This window comes from Balaenoptera musculus, chromosome 3 (genome assembly GCF_009873245.2).
Source record: "Balaenoptera musculus isolate JJ_BM4_2016_0621 chromosome 3, mBalMus1.pri.v3, whole genome shotgun sequence".
Lineage (NCBI taxonomy): Eukaryota > Metazoa > Chordata > Mammalia > Artiodactyla > Balaenopteridae > Balaenoptera > Balaenoptera musculus.
This window is the reverse complement of record NC_045787.1, coordinates 84,078,546-84,102,260: the sequence shown is the minus strand read 5'-3', so window position 1 is coordinate 84,102,260 and position 23,715 is coordinate 84,078,546.

The window sequence follows — 23,715 nt, the reverse complement described above, 5'->3', positions numbered from 1 at the left end:
TCCGCAACAAGAGAAGCCACCGCAATGAGAAGCCCGCGCACCGCAATGACGAGTAGCCCCAGCTCGCGGCAACTAGAGAAAGCCTGCGCACAGCAACAAAGACCCAACACAGCCAAAAATTAAATAAATAAATTTATGGGAAAATAAAACCATTTAACACACATGAAAAATTTGTATTCTTGGCCAAACTAAGTAGCTTTAGTTTTATTTCCTGTTACACTGGAAGTAAAGTGCCTTTGCCAAGAAAGACTAATAATGTATATAATGCCAGCACTACCTGCGTTGTTTGATTGACTGCTTTTAGCAGTAGGAGTTTGAAACCCAAAGGCAGTAAGTAAATGGAATAATAAACTTTGTACTTCATGGTATGAGGAAAAATAATTATATGTTAGGACCTAAATTTCAATGGCATATTTTATTTTTATTATTGTGGCTCTGAAAAAAATTCTTACAAGTATGAAAATTTATAGGACCTTCCTGTAGAATCTATTAAAATGTACTAGCTCATGGATATTTTCACTTTAAAACCAAATACACAGAGAACTGAACTTGTAGTGATTCACCCAAAAAGCACTCTAACTGCATCAAACATATTATTCTTTGTGACACAAAGGGAGCTAGAACATAACATATTACCCAACAAACTCTGAGAAAATAAAGGAGACATCATCTACAAGTGGATGATAATTTTATATTTTTTTAAAAAATCAAGTGCCCATCTCCACAAAGTTCTCCTCAAAGCTATGTGTTGAAGTTTCACCAAGAAGTCCTTTAGAATTCCATAACCTTCATGATAAAATACCTCATCTTCTGATTTGTTCTAGTTCGTAAGAGTAAGTATTTTAAAAAGATCTTTATGTGAAAAATTGGAGTCTATCATATTAAGTATTATTTATTTGAAAAATGATTGTTATTTTTCTCATGAGGAAAAGAGATTGAGATCTAACATGGTTAGTAACACCCAGCCTCTTGACTTTGTATTTTTGTCTAATCCCTGGCCTAGTAATTGCTGCTGGGTCCTTGAAGTTACTTTCTTCAAAGAAAATTTGTCCTCTAAATCTCTTCCCCTACCTTGGTGATACTAGATAAATATGACTGCTACTTAATTATATAAATAAGTAAATGATGAGTTCTGCTAATTTTTTTTTAAAAGGTTGGGAATAAGGTACTTGTTATGAATACAGATTCAGCGATATCACTATGTTTAGGTCTTAATCTGTTTTGGACTTTGAATACTTTTTCTAGAGATGTAACTCCTAATGAAGAGCATCTGCTCTCCTTCCAAAGCACTGTAAAGATAAAACCATGAGCAACATTTATTTTTAAACAACAATCCCCATGCAAGTAGTATAGAAAGACATATAGTTTATGCATGACTTTGGAAAAATATAATTAATATTTAGTGAGTGTCTATTATGTATCATGTATTGAAATCACAAGAGAAAAAGTAATGAGCAAACTGTTCACTATTTTATGGAAGCTTACCGCATATTTGGGAAAACAGACTTTACAATGTAATTTCAAACTGCTTAATAAATGATGCCGTAAGTAGTGGTAAGTACAGAGTGATAGGGGAACCAAAAGAAAGAGCACTAAACCCATTATTAATTGTTGTTGGGGGCTGTGCCATTATGAATTGCTGATGGAGGTTGTGGGCAGTGAAATCATCACAGCTGAAGAGATACTTATTTGAATGATGAGCCTATTTTAAACAGGTTACAGGAGCAGAGAAGGAGTGCAGGGGGCAGGTGGGGTGGGTGTTAGATAGAGAGAAGGGGAGCTCCAGGAAGTAGAAACAGTAAACAAAGGCTTAGAACTCAAGTTCTAGAGAACATGGCAAACTGTGGAATTGAAAGTCTTCAAAGTGCCTTATTTTCTGTTATCACATCTTAAAACTAAGTTTCTATTATTTAATAACTTCCATTATACTTCATTATTTTATTTTTGTTTTGTCTTGCTTTTTAGTTTTGTATTCTTATATTCCCCATATCATCTGGCTATTCCCTAGCCTACTTCACAGCCAGAAAATGTAGGTATGATATAGGAAAGATAGGCATTATGCAACCATGAGCTCTAACACTTTGATCTTTTAAAATGAGAATAATCTACCAACATGTTAATTTTTTAATGAGAAAATATGCACTGAGTTTCATCCAAGAGACTACTAATCTTTTGGAATATATCCTTTCACAAGTAGCACTGAAAATTAAATCAATAAGAAATTTGCCATGATTTGAATCTTTCCTATAATTTATGGTCAGTTATTTTTGAATCTCTACTCAGAAAAACAAAAGAGGTAATTTGTGCTAACTTCCTTTCTCTAATTAAAGGGCATACTCAAAGGCACACCAGAATGTTTTCGTATCTGTTATACATAGCATCTTGCCTATTGGCAACAAAAGAGATGTTCAATAAATGCTGATTGTGTGACTGAATATGGATCCTAGAAATAATTCAGGAACCAAATATCTCTTTACAAACTCACCCAAGGTACAGATTATAAAATTTTGATTGAAACTGAAATTGTATTGAAAAGTGCTTTGTTTTTCCACATTTCTTTATATGCACTTACTGTGCTACCACGACTGATACTTTGAAAAGCCACTTTTGTTCCTAAGGATAGAAGACCTTTATTTAATACAGGTGGAACAGTAATTATGATCAATGTAAATTTCCAAGCACAGATTGTGCAGGCTGCTGGTGCTGGCAGTGTACTTTGTGTGTATTGATATCCACATGCCAAATACTGCATCTATTAGCCCAGAGACAGCAGTGGGGTTGGACACAAGCTGAACACCACATACTGAAAATAAACAGGAACTCAGTGTCTTAACTCAAGATGCAAAATCAGTATGAAAAATTAAATGAATGAGATTGGAAAAAAAAGACTGATAAAGTTTGCAGGAATTTAAATTTCTAAATTTAAACTTCTCTAGAAATTCAAAATCACTACCACTTCACTATATATTTTGCTTCAATTTTTGTTCTCACTTTCTATAAATTTCGCAGTATCTTTGGAGATACTAAATTTTGGAGTAATGTAAGAAAGGATTCCTGTGGGATAACTAAAACAATTAGTATGAAATATTTGATACATAAAACATATGAAAATGTGGGTAATATATATAAAATACACATATATGTTATGTTATAAAGCTTAATAATGAAATGAATGTTGGTAAACCTGTGCATCAACATATGTCAATATTTCAAATACCATTAAAGCTGCCTCATGCTCCCCAGAACCCCACATATATTCTGCAGATTCTTCTGTTATATCTGTTGGAAACTAACTCTCAAAAATATGTGGCTTGGGCTTCCCTGGTGGCGCAGTGGTTGAGAATCCGCCTGCCAATGCAGGGGACACGGGTTCGAGCCCTGGTCTGGGAAGATCCCACATGCCGCGGAGCGGCAGGGCCCGTGAGCCACAACTACTGAGCCTGCGCGTCTGGAGCCTCTGCTCCGCAACAAGAGAGGCCGCGACAGTGAGAGGCCCACGCACCACGATGAAGAGTGACCCCCGCTCACCGCAACTAGAGAAAGCCCTCGCACAGAAACGAAAACCCAACACAGCCAAAAATTAATTAATTAATTAATTTTTTAAAAATGTGGCTTGATTTCAACTTTCTTTATGGTGTCTACGGATGAATATGAATCTTAAATTTTGTTAATTTATTTATAGTTCATATTTGTTTCATTTTTCAATAAAATAAACTATTTCCTAACATGAAGATTAAAAATATTCTCCTGTATTTCTAGAAAAGGTTAAATATTTCATTTTTTGCATTGAAATATTTAGTCCGTATTAAACTGATTTTTGTGGATGGTTGATGTATGGATTACATTTCAATTGTTTTGTTCCATTGGGCTATCCCATTGTCTCAACATCACTATCGTTAACTTCCTTAAAAAAGACAGAAACAAAAACAAAAACAAAAAAAACCCTGTTTGGTTTAGCTGTAAATGTATTGATTCAATAGATTAATCTTTATGGTGTTGACTATACCTGTCTTTGAAAGGATCTATTGCTTCATTCATTTAGATCTTTTAATATCTTTCAGTATGTTTCACATTTTATCTTTGAAGTTCTTGAACATCTTTTGATTACTCTGATATCTTACAGTTTTGTTATTTTTGTTAAACATTGTTTTTAAAAGTTTTATAACTATTTTATTGATAAATAGAAGTACAGTTCATTGTTTATACCAATATCTGCAACTTCACTAACTTCTTACACAACTCTAATAATGATAATTTGTCTATAGATATATTTGGGAAGCCTTTATAGAAATATCCATATAATTCATGGATAATAAGAGTTTCTTTTTCCTCTCAAAGTTCTTTTTTCTTGCACCATCTAAGGCTTTTAGTACCTCTTGATATAGAACCTGTTATAATAATCTTCTTTGTCTTGCTGCTGATCTAAAAGAAATACTTTTAGCATTTTGCCAGAGGAAATTATATTTACTGAGTATTTTGATAGAGTTTAGGAAGTTAAGTTTCTTCCCATCTCCAATTTGCTAGGTGATTATATATCGATTAGTCATAAATTTTATCATGTGCTTTTTCTGATTCTATTGAGATGATAACATGGATTTTTCTTTTATAACCTGTTACTGAGATGGATTATATTTATGGATTTTATAATATGAAACCATTCTTTCATTCCTAGGATATATTCCTAATTTTTTTATATGTTGGTGCTAGTATTTTGTTTTAGATTTTTGAATATCTTCAAGGTCCTTGTTTGATTTTGATATAAAGGCTTGATTATGATAACAGGACTTCTTAAATAAGTTGCCCCCTCACCCTTTATTCTATTCTGTTTAAGAACTTGCTGGAGGTTGCAATTATAAATTACTTAAACTTTTGCTTGAACTTACCAGTAAAACTATCTGGGCCTGGTGTCTTCTTCATAAGAAACTTTAAATCACAGATTCAATTTATATAGTGATTATAGATAATTTACATTTCCTTTTTATTCTTGATTTAGTTCTATTAAATTATTTATTTCAAGGTATTTGCCCATTTAATTCTAACATTTTATTCTTTATTGGCACTGAGGTTTTCATAATAGTCTCGTCAAATTTTTAACCCACGCTGTATCTTTAGTATGTCCTCTTTTCAATTTCCAATATTATTTTTGTGTGCTATTTCTCTCCCTCTTTTTGTCAGTCTCACCAGAAATGTTTTTCTTTTTTTATTAGTCTTTTCGCCAGATCCAATTTTCAGGCTTTGTTGAAACTCTGTATTGCATTTTTAAGGAGTCAAATTGTGGTGATATTCTCCTGAGGGAATCTGAGGTTTCTCTTCCAGAATCTAGAGAAAGCTACTAATTTGAACCTACTTTAACGCTCCTTAATGTTTATAGATTTGTGGGCAATTTCAGAGTCAGGCTTCTGTCTGTCTAGCGGAGAATATCAATATCAGGCTGAGTTTCTCCATTTCCAGTCTGACATTGCCATTTTTCATGAATGTAACCTTGTTTCCTTGTGCACTAGTTTTCAAGTGTCAGTTTTACCCCACTGGCTTATTTTTATTTTTATTTGTCCTTGGACATTTCTTTTGTTTACAACAGTGTTTTAAAAGTGTATTTGCTGTAAATTATCTAGGATCAAGTTGTATTGTAGTAAGAAATCCCTTCAGGGTATCTTTCTGTCATACTGATGGAAATGGAATTCCCCTTTGAGATATTTTCAAAGGTTTAGGTATTTCAGATAACCTTTACTTAAATATTTGATCTTAGAGAATGTGTGTCATTTGAAGTCTGCTCTTCAAACCTTTAGGTAAATTAGGAAAGTAATTTAAGATTCAACAATTGAAGCCTTAGCTGTTATTCTTTGAAAATATGAAAATAAATTCCTCTATGCTATGAGAAATCTCTTTCCAATACTAATATCTTACCGATTGTTTCATATCATATTTTAGCTCTCTTGGTATTACTTAAAATGGAAGTGGAAAACGAACATTTATTGAGCCCTTGCATTGTGCCAGACATTTTATTAGTTGTTTTTCATTTGCCAGCTCAATAAATCCTCAGACTAATTTTATGACTCAGTGTTATGGCCATTTTTATTTTCAAGAAAAAGAGAGACAAAGAAATTTTCACGGGCTAACAGTAGTTTAAGGATTCAAATTGAGGTCTGTTTGATCTAAAGTTATTCTACAATATAGTAGTACCACCTACCTCTATTTTATAGGTGTGGAAATTGAGGCTTACAAAGTCTAAGAAGAACTTATCCAAATAAAAGTGAAACATGGGTCTCTTTGATTTCAAAGTCCATGCATTTTACAACATTTTGTTCTGTAAATGCATCATTACCACACCATAAAATATAGGATGCCACTTCAAGTCTCACATATTCTTAAACCATCAGGAGTCTAAGAGCAGCATGTTTTTATCATCACCCTTTAAGTCATATATTAGTACAGATATCGATATAATGATATATCTAACTTTATAATTAACATACAATAAAACATCCATTTAAATTTTTCAATTTCATGAACTTTGACAGAAATAGACATCCATGAATTCACAGCCAATGATAGTACTGAACATTACTATCACTCCCAAAAGGTTACTCTGGCCCAGTTGCAGTTCATCTCTCCATCTGCCCAAGATTCTGCCGCTACTGATATGTTCTTTGTTACTTTAGAGTAGTATCTATTTTCCAGATTTTTTTATATAAATAGAATTGTACAGTATGTGCTCACTGTATCTGACTTCATTCGTCACAGTGATTTTGAGGTTCATTCATGTTGTGTATATCAGTATTTCATTCCTCTTAGATGGCTAGTATCGTGTTACACCATATTTTGTTTCTCTATTTTCCTTTTGATGAACATTTGGGTTGCTTAGAACTTTGGGGTATTGCAATTAAAACTGCTATAGGGACTTCCCTGGTGGTCCAGTGGTAAAGAATCTGCCTTCCAATGCAGGGGACGCGGGTTCAATCCCTGGTCGGGGAACTAAGATCCCGCATGCCGCGGGGTAGCTAAGCCTGAACGCCACAACTTCTGAGCTCACGCGCCTCAGCTAGAGAGTCCAAACCCCCTGGAGCCTGCATGCCACAACTAGAGAAGAAAAAACCCGCATGCCACAACTAGAGAGAAGCCCACGTACCGCAACAAAAGATCCTACATGCTGCAGCTAAGACCCGACGCAGCCAAAAAAAAAAAAAAAAAAACTGCTATAAATATTGATATATAAATATTTGGTGTCATATATACTTTTATTAACCTTGGAAAAATACTTGAGTTGATGGCTAGTGTATGTGGAAGGTATATATTTATCTATATATATATAGATCTATCTATCTAAATATATATAGCCCTATCTATCATCTATCTATATAAAGAAATTGCTGGCTTTCCAAAGTGGTAATTATATTTTACATTCTAACCAGTAATTTTTGAGGGTTCTTGTTATTCTAAGAGCTGTCCAATACTTAGCATCTTCATACTTTTAAAAAAATGTAGCCATTTTAGCTTGTGTGCATGTGTTTGCATGTGTGTGTGTGTGTATGTATGCACCATCATAAAGAATTATCTCATGTGGTTCAAACTGGCAATTAGTTGATGACTAATGATGTGGAGCAACTATTTATGTGACCATTGGTCATTTATATACCTTCTTTTGGTAAGTGGTATTCAAGGGTTTTGTCTACTTTTCAAAATTGGCTTATTAGTCTTCCTATTGTGTTTTAAGAACCCATTGTATATTCCAGTTATGAGTCCTTTACCTAATATATGAATAGTGAGTTTTTTCTATCTGTACTTTGACCTTTCATTTTCTTAATGGTGTCTTTTGTTGAGCAAAAGTTTTTCATTTTGATGAAGTCCAAATTATCAATTTTCTTCTTTTATTGTGCGTTTACTGTGTGCTATGTAAAAATACATAGGTCAATCCAAAGGTCACACAGGTTGTCTCCTATGTTTTCTTCTGTAAGTTTAACAATTTTAGCCTTTATATTTAAGTCTATGATCCATTCTCTTTTCAGATAAGAGTAGACTGAAATTTTTCTATACAGATATCCAGTGCTTCTAATAAAATTTCATATAAAGACTTCCTTTTCATCAATGATCTTGACATCTCTAAAAAATCAAATATATATGTATTTATATATGTAGTTGTACTTCTGGACAATCTATTATTTTCAAATGATTTATATGCCTAAGCTTCCACCAATCACATTGTCTTGATTAAGGCTCTTACTAGTACCTCATAAAATCAAGTATCCTGAGTCCCCAGATTTGTTCTTTTTTAAAATTTCTTTGGCTATTATTTGTGTGACTTTCCATACAAATTTTAGAATAGATTGTCAATTTGTTTTTTTAAATCTGGCATCATTTTGACAGTTGTTATATGCAAATCTGCAAGTCAATTTAGGTACAGTTGATGTCTTACTGATATTCAATTTTCCAGGCCATGAATATATTTTTCTATTTATTTATATTTTCTTTAATAAGGTCCAGCAATGCTTTTTGGTGTTCCATACAATACCATACACATCTTTAAAACATGTATATTTTTGACACTATTGTAAATAGAATTTTTAGAAATTTCATTTTTCAACTTTTGCTACTCTGGATTTTATAGATTAACCATATATTCAATGGCTTTCCTAATTCACTTATTCATGAGGTCGTTTTGTAGATTCCTTTGGATTTTCTACTTAAAATGTGATATATGTAATATTGTTATTTTCCTTTGGTTTATTTCAAAATTGATTTTCTCTTTATTTTTGTTTTTTCAGTACTTTAACTTTGATGTACCTAGGTGTGAATTTCTTTGTATTTATCCTGTTTGGCTTTGCAAAGTTTCTTGAATGTATAAAATACATCTTTCACCAAATTTTATTAGTATTTAGCCTTCATTTTGTCAAATATTTTTTCTACCACAATATTGATATCTATGTTAACATATGTTAGACTTTTTGTTAATGTCCCACAAGTCCTTAAAGCTCTGCTTATTTTACCTAATCTTTTTTTTTTCCTGCTATTCCTCTGATTGGATAATCTTTATTGATCTGATTCAAATGTATGAATCTTCCATTATCTTCTTACACTCTTAAGTTCTTCCAGATAATTTTTATTTAGGATTTTGTGTTTCTCATTTCTAGAATTTCCATTTTAAAAAATACATTTCCTATATCTCTATCTTTACATTCATTACAAGTATATTTCTTCTTTATTTCATTCGATGTAGGTGTAAAAGCTATCTTAAAGTCCTTTTCTTATAATTACAGCATCTTGGTCTATTCAATTTTGGTCTCTGTTAATTGCATTTTAGCAAGCAATTCATTTAGTTTGATCCAAATTACCAACTTAGTCACAACTCCAGTGGGAATCATCTCAGATCTTAGTTCAGTTCCTTTGACTTAGCCACACTCTGTTTCGGTACACACATGATACATGGGTCAGAACAATTTGGGTAAAATTTATACAGAGAATTTGAGATTTCTCTTATCTGCCTCTTTCTTTTCAGTGATGCCCCCCAACGCCCTCATTTTATAGCTGCTATGGTTTGACTCAGTTCTTTTCCAGTACGTTTCTTCAGGCCAGAAAGATGGCATGTCTTCTATTGGAGTTTCTAACACTCTGCACTATGCTTCAATTGCCATCAAGCTAAAGCTGTAAAAATCTTACCCCAAGCTATTCTCTTTAAAGTTTTAACTCTCCTCCAAAATTTACCTGCTTTTGTTCTTTCTCTAGAGCTCTTTCGGAGTGTTTGGGGATGGGGGTGGGGGTAACTGTTTGTTAGTTTCTTTAGTATTTTGTGCAATGTTTGTAGTTGCTATAAATATGATGGTAAGTTACTACTTTACCTCACCATACCTAATGCAGAACACCTCTCTTATACTTTTGTTTCTTAAAGCTGAACATATCTCTCACATTTTTAATTCTTTTCTCTTATCTTTCAGTACAGAAGAGGTTGTATTTTAATTCTGCTAATTCACATTTGCTTTCGGAGACATGAAGTACCCATTAAAATTTGTATTCTTTACAGTATAAAAGGATTGCTATGATCTTAATGAGGTAATAATGGTTCCTGTCTAAACATTTTGAAATAATTTGGAATTAGGCATTATTAAGGATAAAGTAAATTAGATCAGGCTTTCCAAATTATACTCCTTTTACATATATATATATATATATATATATATATATATATATGTATATATATATATATATATATGCACATAGAAGGTTATTAAATGAAACTTTTCTAATTGTATAAAAATTTGAGTTAAAGCTTAAAGGAACTTAAACATGACAAATACACCAATTTGCAAAGAGAGTGATTAAATTCAACATTGCTAAGGTTGAAAGAGCAGCATATAATACCAGAGTTGTAAACCTTAGCCTATCAGCTAATTGCAAGTTATTTGGGAGAGAGAAATCTAAAGACTGCTGAAGTAGTGAATTTTTATTTAAAAATAGTTTTCAGAGCACTCTGAGTTTTCTCTTACTTACTTGTAGGGGAGCATAGGAGTAGAGGTACTTCTCACTCAAAGCCAGCTGTGGAAAGTATTAAGAAAACTGCTTTTAGGAAAAGTGTGTACTTTCAAGGAGAAGAAGGTATTATTATAACGGGATGCTTGCTGATGGGTAAAATCCATGGGCTTGCCGTTTACTGCTTCAGGGCCATGAATGGAGAGAGATCTCCTCGTGAATTTGTGCTAGCCCATAGAATTTAAAGGACCAAATCAATTTCTGACTCTGTAACCCCAATTTCCAAGAACTACCTAGGCAGAGTTCAAAAATACTATAAATGTATTTCCCAAATAAAATTCCTCTTCCACTTTTTATTCTTTTTTGAGAGGGTCTATTTTTCTATTATTCCCTTTTGTTAATCATGTGAAATAAATATTCAACTTTCTTGCAATACTTTTGTTTGTTTTAAGTTACTAACAAAGGTATATTAGAATCTCCCACTATAGATTTTCCTTTTTCTCATATGTCATTTATAGAAATATATAGGTATTGATGCTATATTAGATATAAACACATTGAGATTTGTTATATTTTATAATAACACAATTATAAAATACATTTCCTCCATTTTACTCCCTTTTTGCACTCTGTGCTGTACTTGTTGTAAATTTATAAATTCCACAAGATTTTTACTTTATAAAGTCAACATTCATTAAGAATTAGTAACCCACCTACTCTTTCCTTCCTATATCTCCATGTTTTCATCTGAGACCATTTTTCTTCTGCCCATAGAAGTCATTTAGTGTGGATCTGTTGACAAGTATTCTCTTTTATCTTTACTTGTTTGTTCTAAACTCTGTTGTATTTTCATCACTGAAGGAAATTTTCACTAGATAAAGAATTGTCAACTAGCAGCCATTTCTTTTATTCCATTACATTTCATTCCACTTTTCTCTAGTTTCTATTTAACTGTGTTGAATAGTCAGCTTAGTCTTCTTGTTTCCTGTTTGAAGTTATCATGTCTTTTAATTTTTTCTGGTTCTTTCAAAATTTTTTCGATTTTATTTTAAGAAACTTAACCATCAATGGTAATCATGTTTCTTTTGAATTCATTCTGCTTGGAATTGTAGTGTTTCTTAAATCTGTTGTTTGAGTTATGTGCATCAGTTTTGTAAAATTATTCACCTCTATTTCTTGAAGTATCAATTCTGCTTCATTCTCTCCTTCTGAGACACTGATTGAAGAAAAGTTACATATTTTCACTGAATCTTATGTTTATCTCTGGTAATTCTGAGTAATTTCCACCTTTTTTCTCTCCTTGTATCAGTCTGAATATTTTATTCAGTTTTCCAGTTAACTGATCTTTTGTTATCTGTACCTGTTTTGCTGTTAAGATGATACATTGACTACTTATACTCAATTATTATAATTCTGTTTTAGGATTATTTTTATAGTTTTCTGTTGTTTGATAAAATCTCCACATTATTCTTCAATTTTTTGAATCATTAATCACATCCACATCTAATAACACCTCTGGATCCCCTGTGGGTCTATTTCTAATATCTCTATTATCCATTCTGTGAGTCATTATTTTTCTTTTTGCATATTTGGTGGTTTATATTTGAGCTCCTACAGTTTATATGAAAACTTGAAGAGATGATTTTAGTATTATCTTCCTTTAGGAAGAATTTACTTTTGTTCTGGCCAAGCAGAGACAGTTTGCCTTCATGTGATCAGATGTTGAACTGATTTGAAGCTGGACATCAGTCTTTGAGAAGAGTTGTCTAATTCAATTTCATCCTTACAGAGTACAGCACTTCAGGGATTACATGTGAAATCCTGGGCTTTGGACCAATGTTCCTCCTTCATGCAGGGCCATAAATTTGAAAATTTATATCCTGGCCTGTTAAGAATGTCAGAAACTCTGCTCTAATTAAAGTTCCTGAGCAGCCACTTTCTGCTTGGCTTTAGTCTTTCAACTGCTTCCTTGAACTTGGCAGATGCCAAGAAGTGTGACTTAAAAATGTTAACTCACCTTTCTTCCCTTTTCTTCCCTGTAGTACACTAGGCCCTCAAGTTCACGTTGTATTTTAGCTCCCTCATTTTTTGTTTGATTTTTTAAAAATTTATTCAAATCTAACTGTTTTTGTTGATGGTCTGTGCTATAAACAAAAACATAAAAACAAAAAATAAAAAAATAAACAAAAAAATATTGGTCTAGAAATAGCCAGTCCTCCTTTGCTAGATGTGGAATTCCTATTTTCCTTCTATGATGTTCAGTTCATATTAAACTATTCAAAACCAAAATTCAAATACATGTTAACCTATTTTAATGATATGTTTCTGAATTATTTTCATTAGCAAACCAATGTCATTTTGTGGTTATACATTGACTTATCATTGACTGGTTAATAAATTCTGGAATCAGGAAAAATCAAAGCTAGCTTAAATACTATGAGAATTAGAAATAGAATCTTTTCTCTTTTACCTACTTAATAGATATAATTTTAGTACATGCTCTGCCACTCAATGTGTGTTATTTTGCAAATTACTTTACCTCTCCAGGTCTCAGTATTCTGAGATAAAAGAAATGAGTTCAACCAAATGATCTTTAAAAGACCTTCCATATCTAAAATTCTGTGATTTAATAAGAACGAATTAAACTTGAATCTTTGACGATTAAAGTTTAATTTGAATCTTGAAATCCATGAGATTTTTGTAGTTTCTAAACTTACAAAAAAATAATATTCTTCCTAATCCCTAGTGCTACAATATGTCCCACATGAGCTGGACACATTTTAATGCAATAATTACTTTTTGAATAATTAATTGCCAAGAAATGTTGAAGAGGACTAACAATATCAGGGGACACATTCTACCACATATAAATACATATTATAAAGATTAATAATTATAATGGTAGGGTGTTAATATAAGAATATAGAAATTAATAAATTAAACAGAATGGAGAACACACAGATTTATATAAATATGAAAGGCTTAATTAATAGAGTGAGATTTAGCATTGTATATCAGTGGGGGAACATGGGCTAGTCAAAAAATGGGGTTGAGACAGTTAATTATCTATATAGAAAAGGAAAACAATCCCCACTTCACAATGTACACAATTAAGATTGAGTAATGATCCATATGTAAAAAGTCACATTTTTCATTACATCAGGGTTGCAAGATAATCTTAAACTTGAAATGAAATTTTCAAGCCATAAGTAAAATAATTTGTAATAAAGGGTGTGGGAGGTGGAGACATTTTCATGATTAAGATTCAGGACTCTAAAATTTAGAACTCTATCACACACATGTCTAATGTCAGAGACATGTCATCATGCCGCATTCTAGCTATATAAATTAGGGATGATTACTTAAAAGTTTAATCATCATCTTTCTCAAGTGTAAAAGTGAATAATAGGATCTATTTTTTGAGAAATACAGTGAGAATTAAATAGGATAATATCAAAATACTTAAGGTATTGCCAGAAAAAAAGTAGTACACAATTACTGTTAGTAACTGTCCTTGAAAAATTTCACATTTTCTCTGTTGAGATTGACAGTACTTGGAGAATAAATGAAAACTTGGAAAGACATATTAATTTTGGAAAATTTTTACATTCATATAGTATAGGCCAAGCACTCCTATATACCGAAGATACAAAAGGGACAAGGCATGGCAATTGTCCTTCAGTTACTCCAGTCTAGTAATTTTTTTGAAGAACCAGAAAGGGATGACAAGCAGCTCTTGAAAGGGTTGACAAGTGGGGTTGAAGGCTCACACTGCCTAGGTTGAAGACCATGAAATATAATGACAGAAATTGACTTGCTGGTTGATTTTATTTATTACAGCTTAGCATCACAAATATATGAACAGAGAAAGTAGAGTTTTTACTGTTCTAAACTTAAAGATCTATAGTATTAATGTAACAAAAGGACCACTTTTTTATAGTTCTTATTAGGTTAGCTAAGAGATCTTGATATCCAAGACCTATAGAAAGAAAACTAAAGCCATTCAAGACAATGTAATAAGAAAAGGAAGGAGAGAGGAACTAGATATTCAATTACTTATAATGACCTATAATTTGCTATAAGAAAGTAAGAGAGTGAAGAGAATATAAGGTTGAGGCACAAAATTATTTACTGGGGTATAAGGTTGTAGAATTAAGATACTTCCATGTACAGGCAAATCTAAGAATTAAGCATGGGAAGGATTTACTGAAGAAGAGTGGGCATGACAGTTGAGCAGAAGTTCCTGAAAATCTCTGTATCCCAGATAGCAAGAAAAATGCATTTATTAAACATGGGCATATGGAAATTGTTGATGTTGACTTAAATTTAGTTTCTTTTGTACCACCAATATATGGGAATGCTAGGCCTATATTGTAGACTTTAGTATTATTGCAAGCATATATCTACATGAACTGTCCTCTACAAGCTAGCTTGTTAACGTTCAAGGGATTCTAAACCTGTGAAGATTATCACATAGGTAAGTCTAAAGAAACAAAAATAACCCTATGAGCTTCCTTGAACAAATCCCCACATGGAAGTTTCCATTTCCAAGCTAAAGATATCACTTAGAATTCAATTACTTTTATTCCAACTCAGACTGCAAAGCTACATTTCACTTTTTAAAAAGATTTTTTAAAATTTCATTTTGTTTATTTTTTATACAGCAGGTTCTTATTAGTTGTCTATTTTATACATATTAGTGTGTATATGTCAATCCCAATCTCCCAATTCATCCCACCACCATCACCCCCCACCGCCGTTTTCCCCCTTGGTGTCTATACGTTTGTTCTCTACATCTGTGTCTCTCGTTCTGCCTCGCAAACCAGTTCATCTTTACCATTTTTCTAGATTCCACATATATGTGCTAATATACAATATTTGTTTTTCTCTTTCTGACATACTTCACTCTGTATGACACTCTCTAGGTCCATCCAGGTCTCTACAAATAACCCAATTTCGTTCCTTTTTATGGCTGAATAATATTCCATTGTATATATGTACCACATCTTCTTTATCCATTCGTTTGTCGATGGGCATTTAGGTTGCTTTCAATGACCTGGCTATTGTAATTAGTGCTGCAATGAACATTGGGGTGCATGTGTCTTTTTGAATTATGGTTTTCTGTGGGTATATGCCCAGAAGTGGGATTGCTGGGTCATGTGGTAGTTCTATTTATAGTTTTTTAAGGAACCTCCATACTGTTCTCCACAGTGGCTGTATCAATTTACATTCCCACCAACGGTGCAAGAGGGTTCCCTTTTTTCCACACCCTCTCTAGCATTTGTTGCCTGTAGATTTTCTGATGATGCCCATTCTAACCAGTGCGAGGTGACACCTCATTGTAGTTTTGATTTGCATTTCTCTAATAATTAGTGATGTTGAGTAGCTTTTCATGTGCCTCTTGGCCATCTGTATGTCTTCTTTGGAGAAATGTCTATGCAAGTCTTCTGCCCATTTATTGATTGGGTTGTTTTTTTTTAATATTGAGCTGCATGAGCTGTTTATATATTTTGGAGATTAATCCTTGTCCGTTGATGCGTTTGCAAATATTTTCTCCCATTCTGAGGGTTGTCATTTCATCTTGTTTATAGTTTCCTTTGCTGTGCAAAAGCTTTTAAGTTTCATTAGGTCCCTTTGTTTATTTTTCTTTTCATTTCCATTATTGGAGGAGGTGGGTCAAAAAAGATCTTGCTGCGATTTATGTCAAAGAGTGTTCTTCCTGTGTTTTTCTCTAAGAGTTTTATAGTGTCCAGTCTTAGATTTAGGTCTTTAGTCCATTTTGAGTTTATTTTTGTGTATAGTGTTAGGGAGTGTCCTAATTTCATTCTTTTACACGTAGCTTTCCAGTTTTCCCAGCACCACTTATTGAAGAGACTGTCTTTTCTCCATTGTATATCCTTGCCTCCTTTGTCATACATTAGTTGACCATAGGTGCATGGGCTTATCTCTGGGTTTTCCGTCATGTTCCATTGATTTATATTTCTGTTTTCATGCCACTACCATATTGTCTTGATTACTGTAGCTTTGTAGTATACTCTGAAGTCAGGGAGTCTGATTCCTCCAGCTCTGTTTTCTTCCCTCAAGATTGCTTTGACTATTCAGGGTCTTTTGTGTCTCCATACAGATTTTAAGATTTTTTGTTCTAGCTCTGTAAAAAATGTCATTGGTAATTTGATAGGGATTGCATTGAATCTGTAGATAGCTTTGGGTAGTATCGTCATTTTCACAATACTGATTCTTCCAATCCAAGAACATGGTGTATCTCTCAATTTGTTTGTGTCACCTTTAATTTCTTTCATCAGTGTCTTATAGTTTTCTGCATACAGGTCTTTTGCCTCCTTAGGTAGGTTTATTCCTAGGTATTTCATTCTTTTTGTTGCAATGGTAAATGGGAGGGTTCCCTTAATTTCTCTTTCAGATTTTTCATCATTAGTGTATAGGAATGCAAGAGATTTCTGTGCATTAATTTTGTATCCTGCTAATTTACCAAATTCATTGATTAGCTTTAGTAGTTTCCTGGTGGCATCTTTAGGATTATCTGTGTATAGTATGATGTCATCTGCAAATAGTGACAGTTTTACGTCTTCTTTTCCAATTTGTATTACTTTTTTTTTCTTTTTCTTCTCTGATTGCTGTGGCTAGGACTTCCAAAACTATGTTGAATAATAGTGGTGAGAGTGGACATCCTTGTCTTGTTCCTGATCTTAGAGGAAATGCTTTCAGTTTTTCACCATTGAGAATGATGTTTGCTGTGGGTTTGTCATATATGGCCTTTATTATGTTGAGGTAGGTTCCCTCTATGTCCATTTTCTGGAGAGTTTTTATCATAAATGAGTGTTGATTTTTGTCAAACGCTTTTTCTGCATCTATTGAGATGATCATATGGTTTTTATTCTTCAATTTGTTAATATGGTGTATCACATTAATTGATTTGTGTATATTGAAGAATCCTTGCATCCCTGGGATAAATCCCATTTGATCATGTTGTATGATCCTTTTAATGTGTGGTTGGATTCTGTTTGCTAGTATTTTGTTGATGATTCTTGCGTCTATATTCATCAGTGATATTGGTCTGTAATTTTCTCTTTTTTGTAGTATCTTTGTCTGGTTTGGTACCAGGGTGATGGTGGCCTCATAGAATGAGTTTGGGAGTGTTCCTTCCTCTGCAATTTTTTGGAAGAGTTTAAGAAGGATGGGTGTTAGCTCTTCTCTAAATGTTTGATAGAATTCCCCTGTGAAGCCATCTGGTCCTGGACTTTTGTTTGTTGGAAGATTTTTAATCACAGTTTCAATTTCATTACTTGTGATGGGTCTGTTCATATTTTCCATTTCTTCCTAGTTCGGTCTTGGAAGGTTATACCTTTCTAAGAATTTGTCCATTTCTTCCAGGTTGTCCATTTTATTTGCATAGAGTCACTTGTAGTAGTCTCTTATGAGGCTTTGTATTTCTGCAGTGTCCATTGTAACTTCTCCTTTTTCATTTCTAATTTTATTGGTTTGAGTCCTCTCCCTTCTTTCCTTGATGAGTCTGGCTAAAGGTTTACCAATTTTGTTTATCTTATCAAAGAACAAGATTTTAGTTTTATTGATCTTTGCTATTCTTTTCTTTGTTTCTATTTCATTTATTTCTGCTGTGATGTTTATGATTTCTCTCCTTTTACTAACTTTGGGTTTTGTTTGTTCTTCTTTCTCTAGTTCCTTTAGGTGTAAGGTTAGATTGGTTTTCTGAGATTTTTCTTGTTTCTTGAGGTAGGATTGTATTGCTATAAACTTCCCTCTTAGAACTCTTTTTGCTGCATCCCATAGGTTTTGGATCATTGTGCTTTCATTGTCATTTGTCTCTAGGTATTTTTCTTTCCCCTTTGATTTCTTCAGTGATTTCTTGTTTATTTATTAACATACTGTTTAGCCTCTATGTGTTTGTGTTTTTTACATTTTTCCCATGTAATGGATTTCTAATCTCATAGTGTTGTGGTTGGAGAAGATGCTTGTATGATTTCAATTTTCTTAAATTTACCAAGGCTTGGTTTGTGACCCGAGATGTGATCTATCCTGGAGAATGTTCCATGTGCACTTGAGAAGAAAGTGTAATCTGCTGTTTTCGGATGGAATGTCCTATAAGTATCAATTGAATGTATCTGGTCTATTGTGTCATTTAAAGCTTTTGTTTCCTTATTAATTTTCTCTCTGGATGATCTGTCCATGGGTGTAAGTGAGGTGTTAAAGTCCCCCACTTTATTTATTTTATTATTGCATCCCTGAAGATTTCCTCTTTTATAGCTGTTAGCATTTGCCTTATGTATTGAAGTGCTCCTATGTTGGGTGCATATATATTTATAATTGTTATATTGTCTTCTTGGGTTGATCCCTTGATCATTACATAGTGTACTTCCTTGTCTCTTGTAACATTCTTTATTTTAAAGTCTATTTTATCTGATATGAGTATTGCTACTCCAGCTTTCTTTTGATTTCCATTTGCATGGAATATCTTTTTCCATTCCCTCACTTTCAGTCTGTATGTGTCCCTAGATCTGAAGTGGGTCTCTTGCAGGTAGCATATATATGGGTCTTGGTTTTGTATCCATTCAGTGAGCCTGTGTCTTTTGGTTGGAGCATTTAATCCATTCACATTTAAGGTAATTATTGATATGTATGTTCCTATTACCATTTTTTTAACTGTTTTGGGTTTGTTTTTGTAAGTCCTTTTCTTCTCTTGTGTTTCCCACTTAGAGAAGTTCCTTTAGCATTTGTTGTAGAGATGGTTTGGTGGTGCTGAATTCTCTTAGCTTTTACTTGTCTGTAAAGCTTTTGATTTCTCCATCAAATCTGAATGAGATCTTTGCCGGGTAGAGCAATCCTGGTTGTAGGTTCTTCCCTTTCATGACTTTAAATATATCATGCCATTCCCTTCTGGCTTGGAGAATTTCTGCTGAGAAATCAGCTGTTAACCTTATGGGAGTTCCCTTGTATATTATTTGTCATTTTTCCCTTGTTGTTTTCAATAATTTTTCTTTGTCTTGAATTTTTGTCAGTTTGATTACTATGTATCTCAGCATGTTCCTCCTTGGATTTATTCTGCCTGGGGCTCTCTGTGCATCCTGGATTTGGGTGGCTATTTCCTTTCCCATGTTAGGGAAGTTTTCGACTATAATCTCTTCAAATATTTTCTCATGTCCTTTCTCTCTCTCTTCTCCTTCTGGGACACCTATAATGCTAATGTTGGTGTGTTTCATGTTGTCCCAGTGGTCTCTCAGGCTGTCTTCATTTCTTTTCATTCTTTTTTCCCTATTCTGTTCCACAGCAGTGATTTCTACCATTCTGTCTTCCAGGTCACTTATCCATTCTTCTGCCTCAGTTATTTTGCTGTTGATTCCTTCTAGTGTATTTCTCATTTCATTTCTTGTATTGTTCAACTCTGTTTGTTTGTTCTTTAATTCTTCTAGGTCTTTGTTAAACATTTCTTGCATCTTCTCTATCTTTGCCTCCATTCTTTTTCCGAGGTCTTGGATCATCTTCACTATCATTATTCTGAATTCTTTTTCTGGAAGGTTGCCTATCTCCATTTCATTTAGTTGTTTTTCTGGGGTTTTACCTTGTTCCTTCATCTGCTACATAGTCCTCTGCCTTTTCATTTTGTCTATCTTTTAGTGAATGTGGTTTTCATTTCACAAGCTTCAGGACTGTAGTTCTTGTTGCTTCTTCTCTGTCTTTTTTTTTTTAATGAGAAACTGAAAATGTCAACTGATGACAGTTTGTACAGCAAAAGGATATAAGGTATAAGTGACTAAAATATTTATTAATCATGCCAAGTGCTTTAGTTTTACTATTTTTTTAGTGGAGCTCTATTTTAGCCCTAAAAGGACAAAAATTTGAAAATATTTTTATTTTAATCACTTTTTTGTTAAAATTAAAATATGAAAAAGATAATTTGTTTCTGAACTCTGCCTTTGAAATTAAGAATGCTTTTCATGGAAGAATTATTTTTGTTTCTTTTTATGTTTTCTTGAATCTCTTAAAAATGATTCCTAATGAATTGCCAGATGTATATTTGAGACTAAAATTTATAGACCAGTTATTCATTCCAGTCAAATGCCATAGACAAGAACAGCAACAAATCAAAGTTAATTTGTAATTGAAACTATTACTAAAAGCAATTTAGTTTTAAAGAAACTTGGCATGTTCAAAAGAGGAATTATTTGGTGCAGCTTTGTTATTTAAAATTATTTTTAACCATTTAATAGAAGAGAAGTTTAAACTTAGGAAGACCAGCGAGGAGTGGGATCTATTTCATTTTATTTTTAAAACTCAGAAATAAAATATCTTTTGAAGATAAGTTAAAATATATTTCAGAGAATCATAACATGTTTAGGTAAAGTTTTAAGGATATTCTTATGTTACAAATGGTAATATAATGCAGTGCAAAACTTACAAATAAAATAAGTAAATTTATGTGGTTGCCATTACACTTTAATTTGCTTCCTCTAAATTACCTAGCAATTTGTCTTCTGCTTTATTTTCTGTGTTTCATGAGTTGGTTCCAAGATATATATGAATAAGAAAGTGAATAAATTGAGCTCATAATTTTGCTAATAATTTTATGCTTTTCAAATACACAATCCCACCCATTACTGAATTCATATCCTTTGCAATACAAGAGCTGCATTTGATTCTATGTAATTTCAGTGCATGGTTGGGGAGAGAAAACTTTCTATACTAATGTTAGTCTGGGCAACAGTTTATTTCTGCTTTTTTAGAAACGTAAAATACAGTGGCTTAAGTTAATATCTCTAAAATAAGGGCTCATTTACATGGAACTTGCATATAACCAGTTTCTCCCTCAAGGGAGTCTCACTTTAGTACCTGGTTTTATACAGGCCTCCACTGCTTTTCTTGTATTGACACTCTGCTCTACTTGTCCTGCAGTAGAAGGAAGCAAGAGTAGCCAATATTAAAATTTCAAGTTAATAGTTGAAGATAGAGATATTTTGGAGCAAAAATGCATTGTAAGAAGAAAAATATTCTTGATTACTGGAAAGCTTGATCATTTTGACTAACACTATCTATACATGTATTCAGTAGGTTCTAAGGAAATTTCTCAATAGAAGTACGTATCTAACATGTATGAAAGTGTTTCTGTGTTTTCATATAGAACCATTAAGTTTGAGAATAACAGAAGAAATGAAGCTAAAAATTTTATCAAAAGCAATATTGCAGTTTTTATCTGTAAGTCCTCAGATAGACTGAAGGCCACAATTTTAATGGAAATTTCATGAAGTAGAAAGTGAAAAAGAGTTGAGAAGTACAATGATGATAGATATAAAACAATGACAAGCAAATTGGTTGGTTAATTAAAGAATCTGTGTTTGTAAATAATATTTGGCATGTCAAAGTGAATGTCAGGATTAGAGATTAGAAATCTAAATATCCATCACCATAGGTTGAAATTATAGTCAAGATAAAAAAGGAAGAAGAGAAAAGAAATGCAAGACAAAGAGGCAAGAATATGTAAGACTGGATCTCTAAATATCAGATTTATTACACAAAGAGAAAGTAAGTCAGTGGACAAAATTCAAGTGCTGATATTTGTTCCAAAACATGGTTTTTGAATATTTAACTAAATTGACAGATGGAACAGGATATAGAAGATTTACTTTTAATTATATAGTGCACTGGTTCTTGATCTTTGTTATATACTTTAATAACCTGGGTAGTTTTAAAAGTCCTGATGCCCAGGTTATATGCCACGACATTGAAATTATATGGTTTTAGGGTGGGAACTAAGCAACAATAATTCCAATTGGTAGTAAAGTTTGGAAAATGCCATATATTCATATTTATGTATGAGCCCGATTTATTTATAAAATAGTTACTAGAAATTTTCATTTATTTTTTCTGCATAGGGAAAACAGTCACAAATTTAATCAAGTTTTTTAAGTTTCTAAAAAAATATATGTTTCAACATGCAAAGGGCAATAATATTATGATTGTTTTCATTATATGTGAATTTCATTCAGATGCTGTGTTCTAAGAAAATCTCAAGATTATGATTAATTGGTAATATACCATTATGAGGGGAAAATTGAATATAAATACTTCCTTCTTTGAAGATATTTACCTTGAGTACCTATTTGCTTTAAATTTCCTTGAAAGTAAAATTATTTTTTGACAAAACAATCTACATTTTTATTATATGGAATTTGCAATCATGACTGTGCAGAGAATTAGTGTGTTGCAATGATAATGTAAGGTCCTTATAGTATATTTTTCCAATAATACAACAAATGACTATATGCTTGGATCTAAAATCTAAGGTACTTTGGGAATACATTTCCACCCTAATTAAAATAAATAGCCTATAAGTGGTAAATTAGGATTCTGTAAGTTTTACATATACTATAAAAAATTTCTTAGAAAAAAATTGTATTTATCTTTATGGCAGGTACTTTATTTTTTCACTTTTTTTTGTTTTGGCTTTGATAATAATAGGGTTAGACCTATTTTAACTAAATAACACTTTTGGCACCTTCTTAGTTTACACTTAATGGATATTTTATGTTTAACAACTGATCCTCAGTATATATTTAGCTATGTTTTTTTTTTCTTTCTTCAGATTGATATCAGTTGATATAAACTGATTTCAAATACACAAAAATGATATTGGCTATCTAAACAGGGTGACAACATGGCTGCAGTCCCACTGACAGTGGTGTTCCTTTTTACTCTCAAAAGTGTGCCAGTTCAGATGATAAGTTGTACTGTCCTTCTGTATCTAAAAAGCTGCCACTTCTGATAAGACTCCTCTAAACATTTAAAGTTACAATGTGATTTTTTTCAACAACAACAACAAAAAAGCACCAGGACATTAATCATCATCTACCAGGATTGGGGAAGAACTCTTCACTTCATGTCTACCATGAGCAGAACCTTGGCTTTATGTTAAACATGACCATCCTAATTATTTCCTCTGTAATTTACAGAAGTTAACTGGCTTTCTTTTAACCAACCCAGCATCTTGTGTCTCTCTTGTAACTTAATCAATGTCTACCTTTCAGTAAAGTTGACTCCCTACGTTTATAATTTAGTTTCTATAAATCTATAAACTTTGAGAATAGCCATGATCTTACTCATCTTTGAGTTACTCTCTACCCCAGTCATGGTTCTTTCTTTCTTTTTTTTTTTTCTTAATTTATTTATTTTTGGCTGTACTGGGTCTTTGTTGCTGTGCACGGGCTTTCTCTAGTTGCGGCGAGAGGTAGC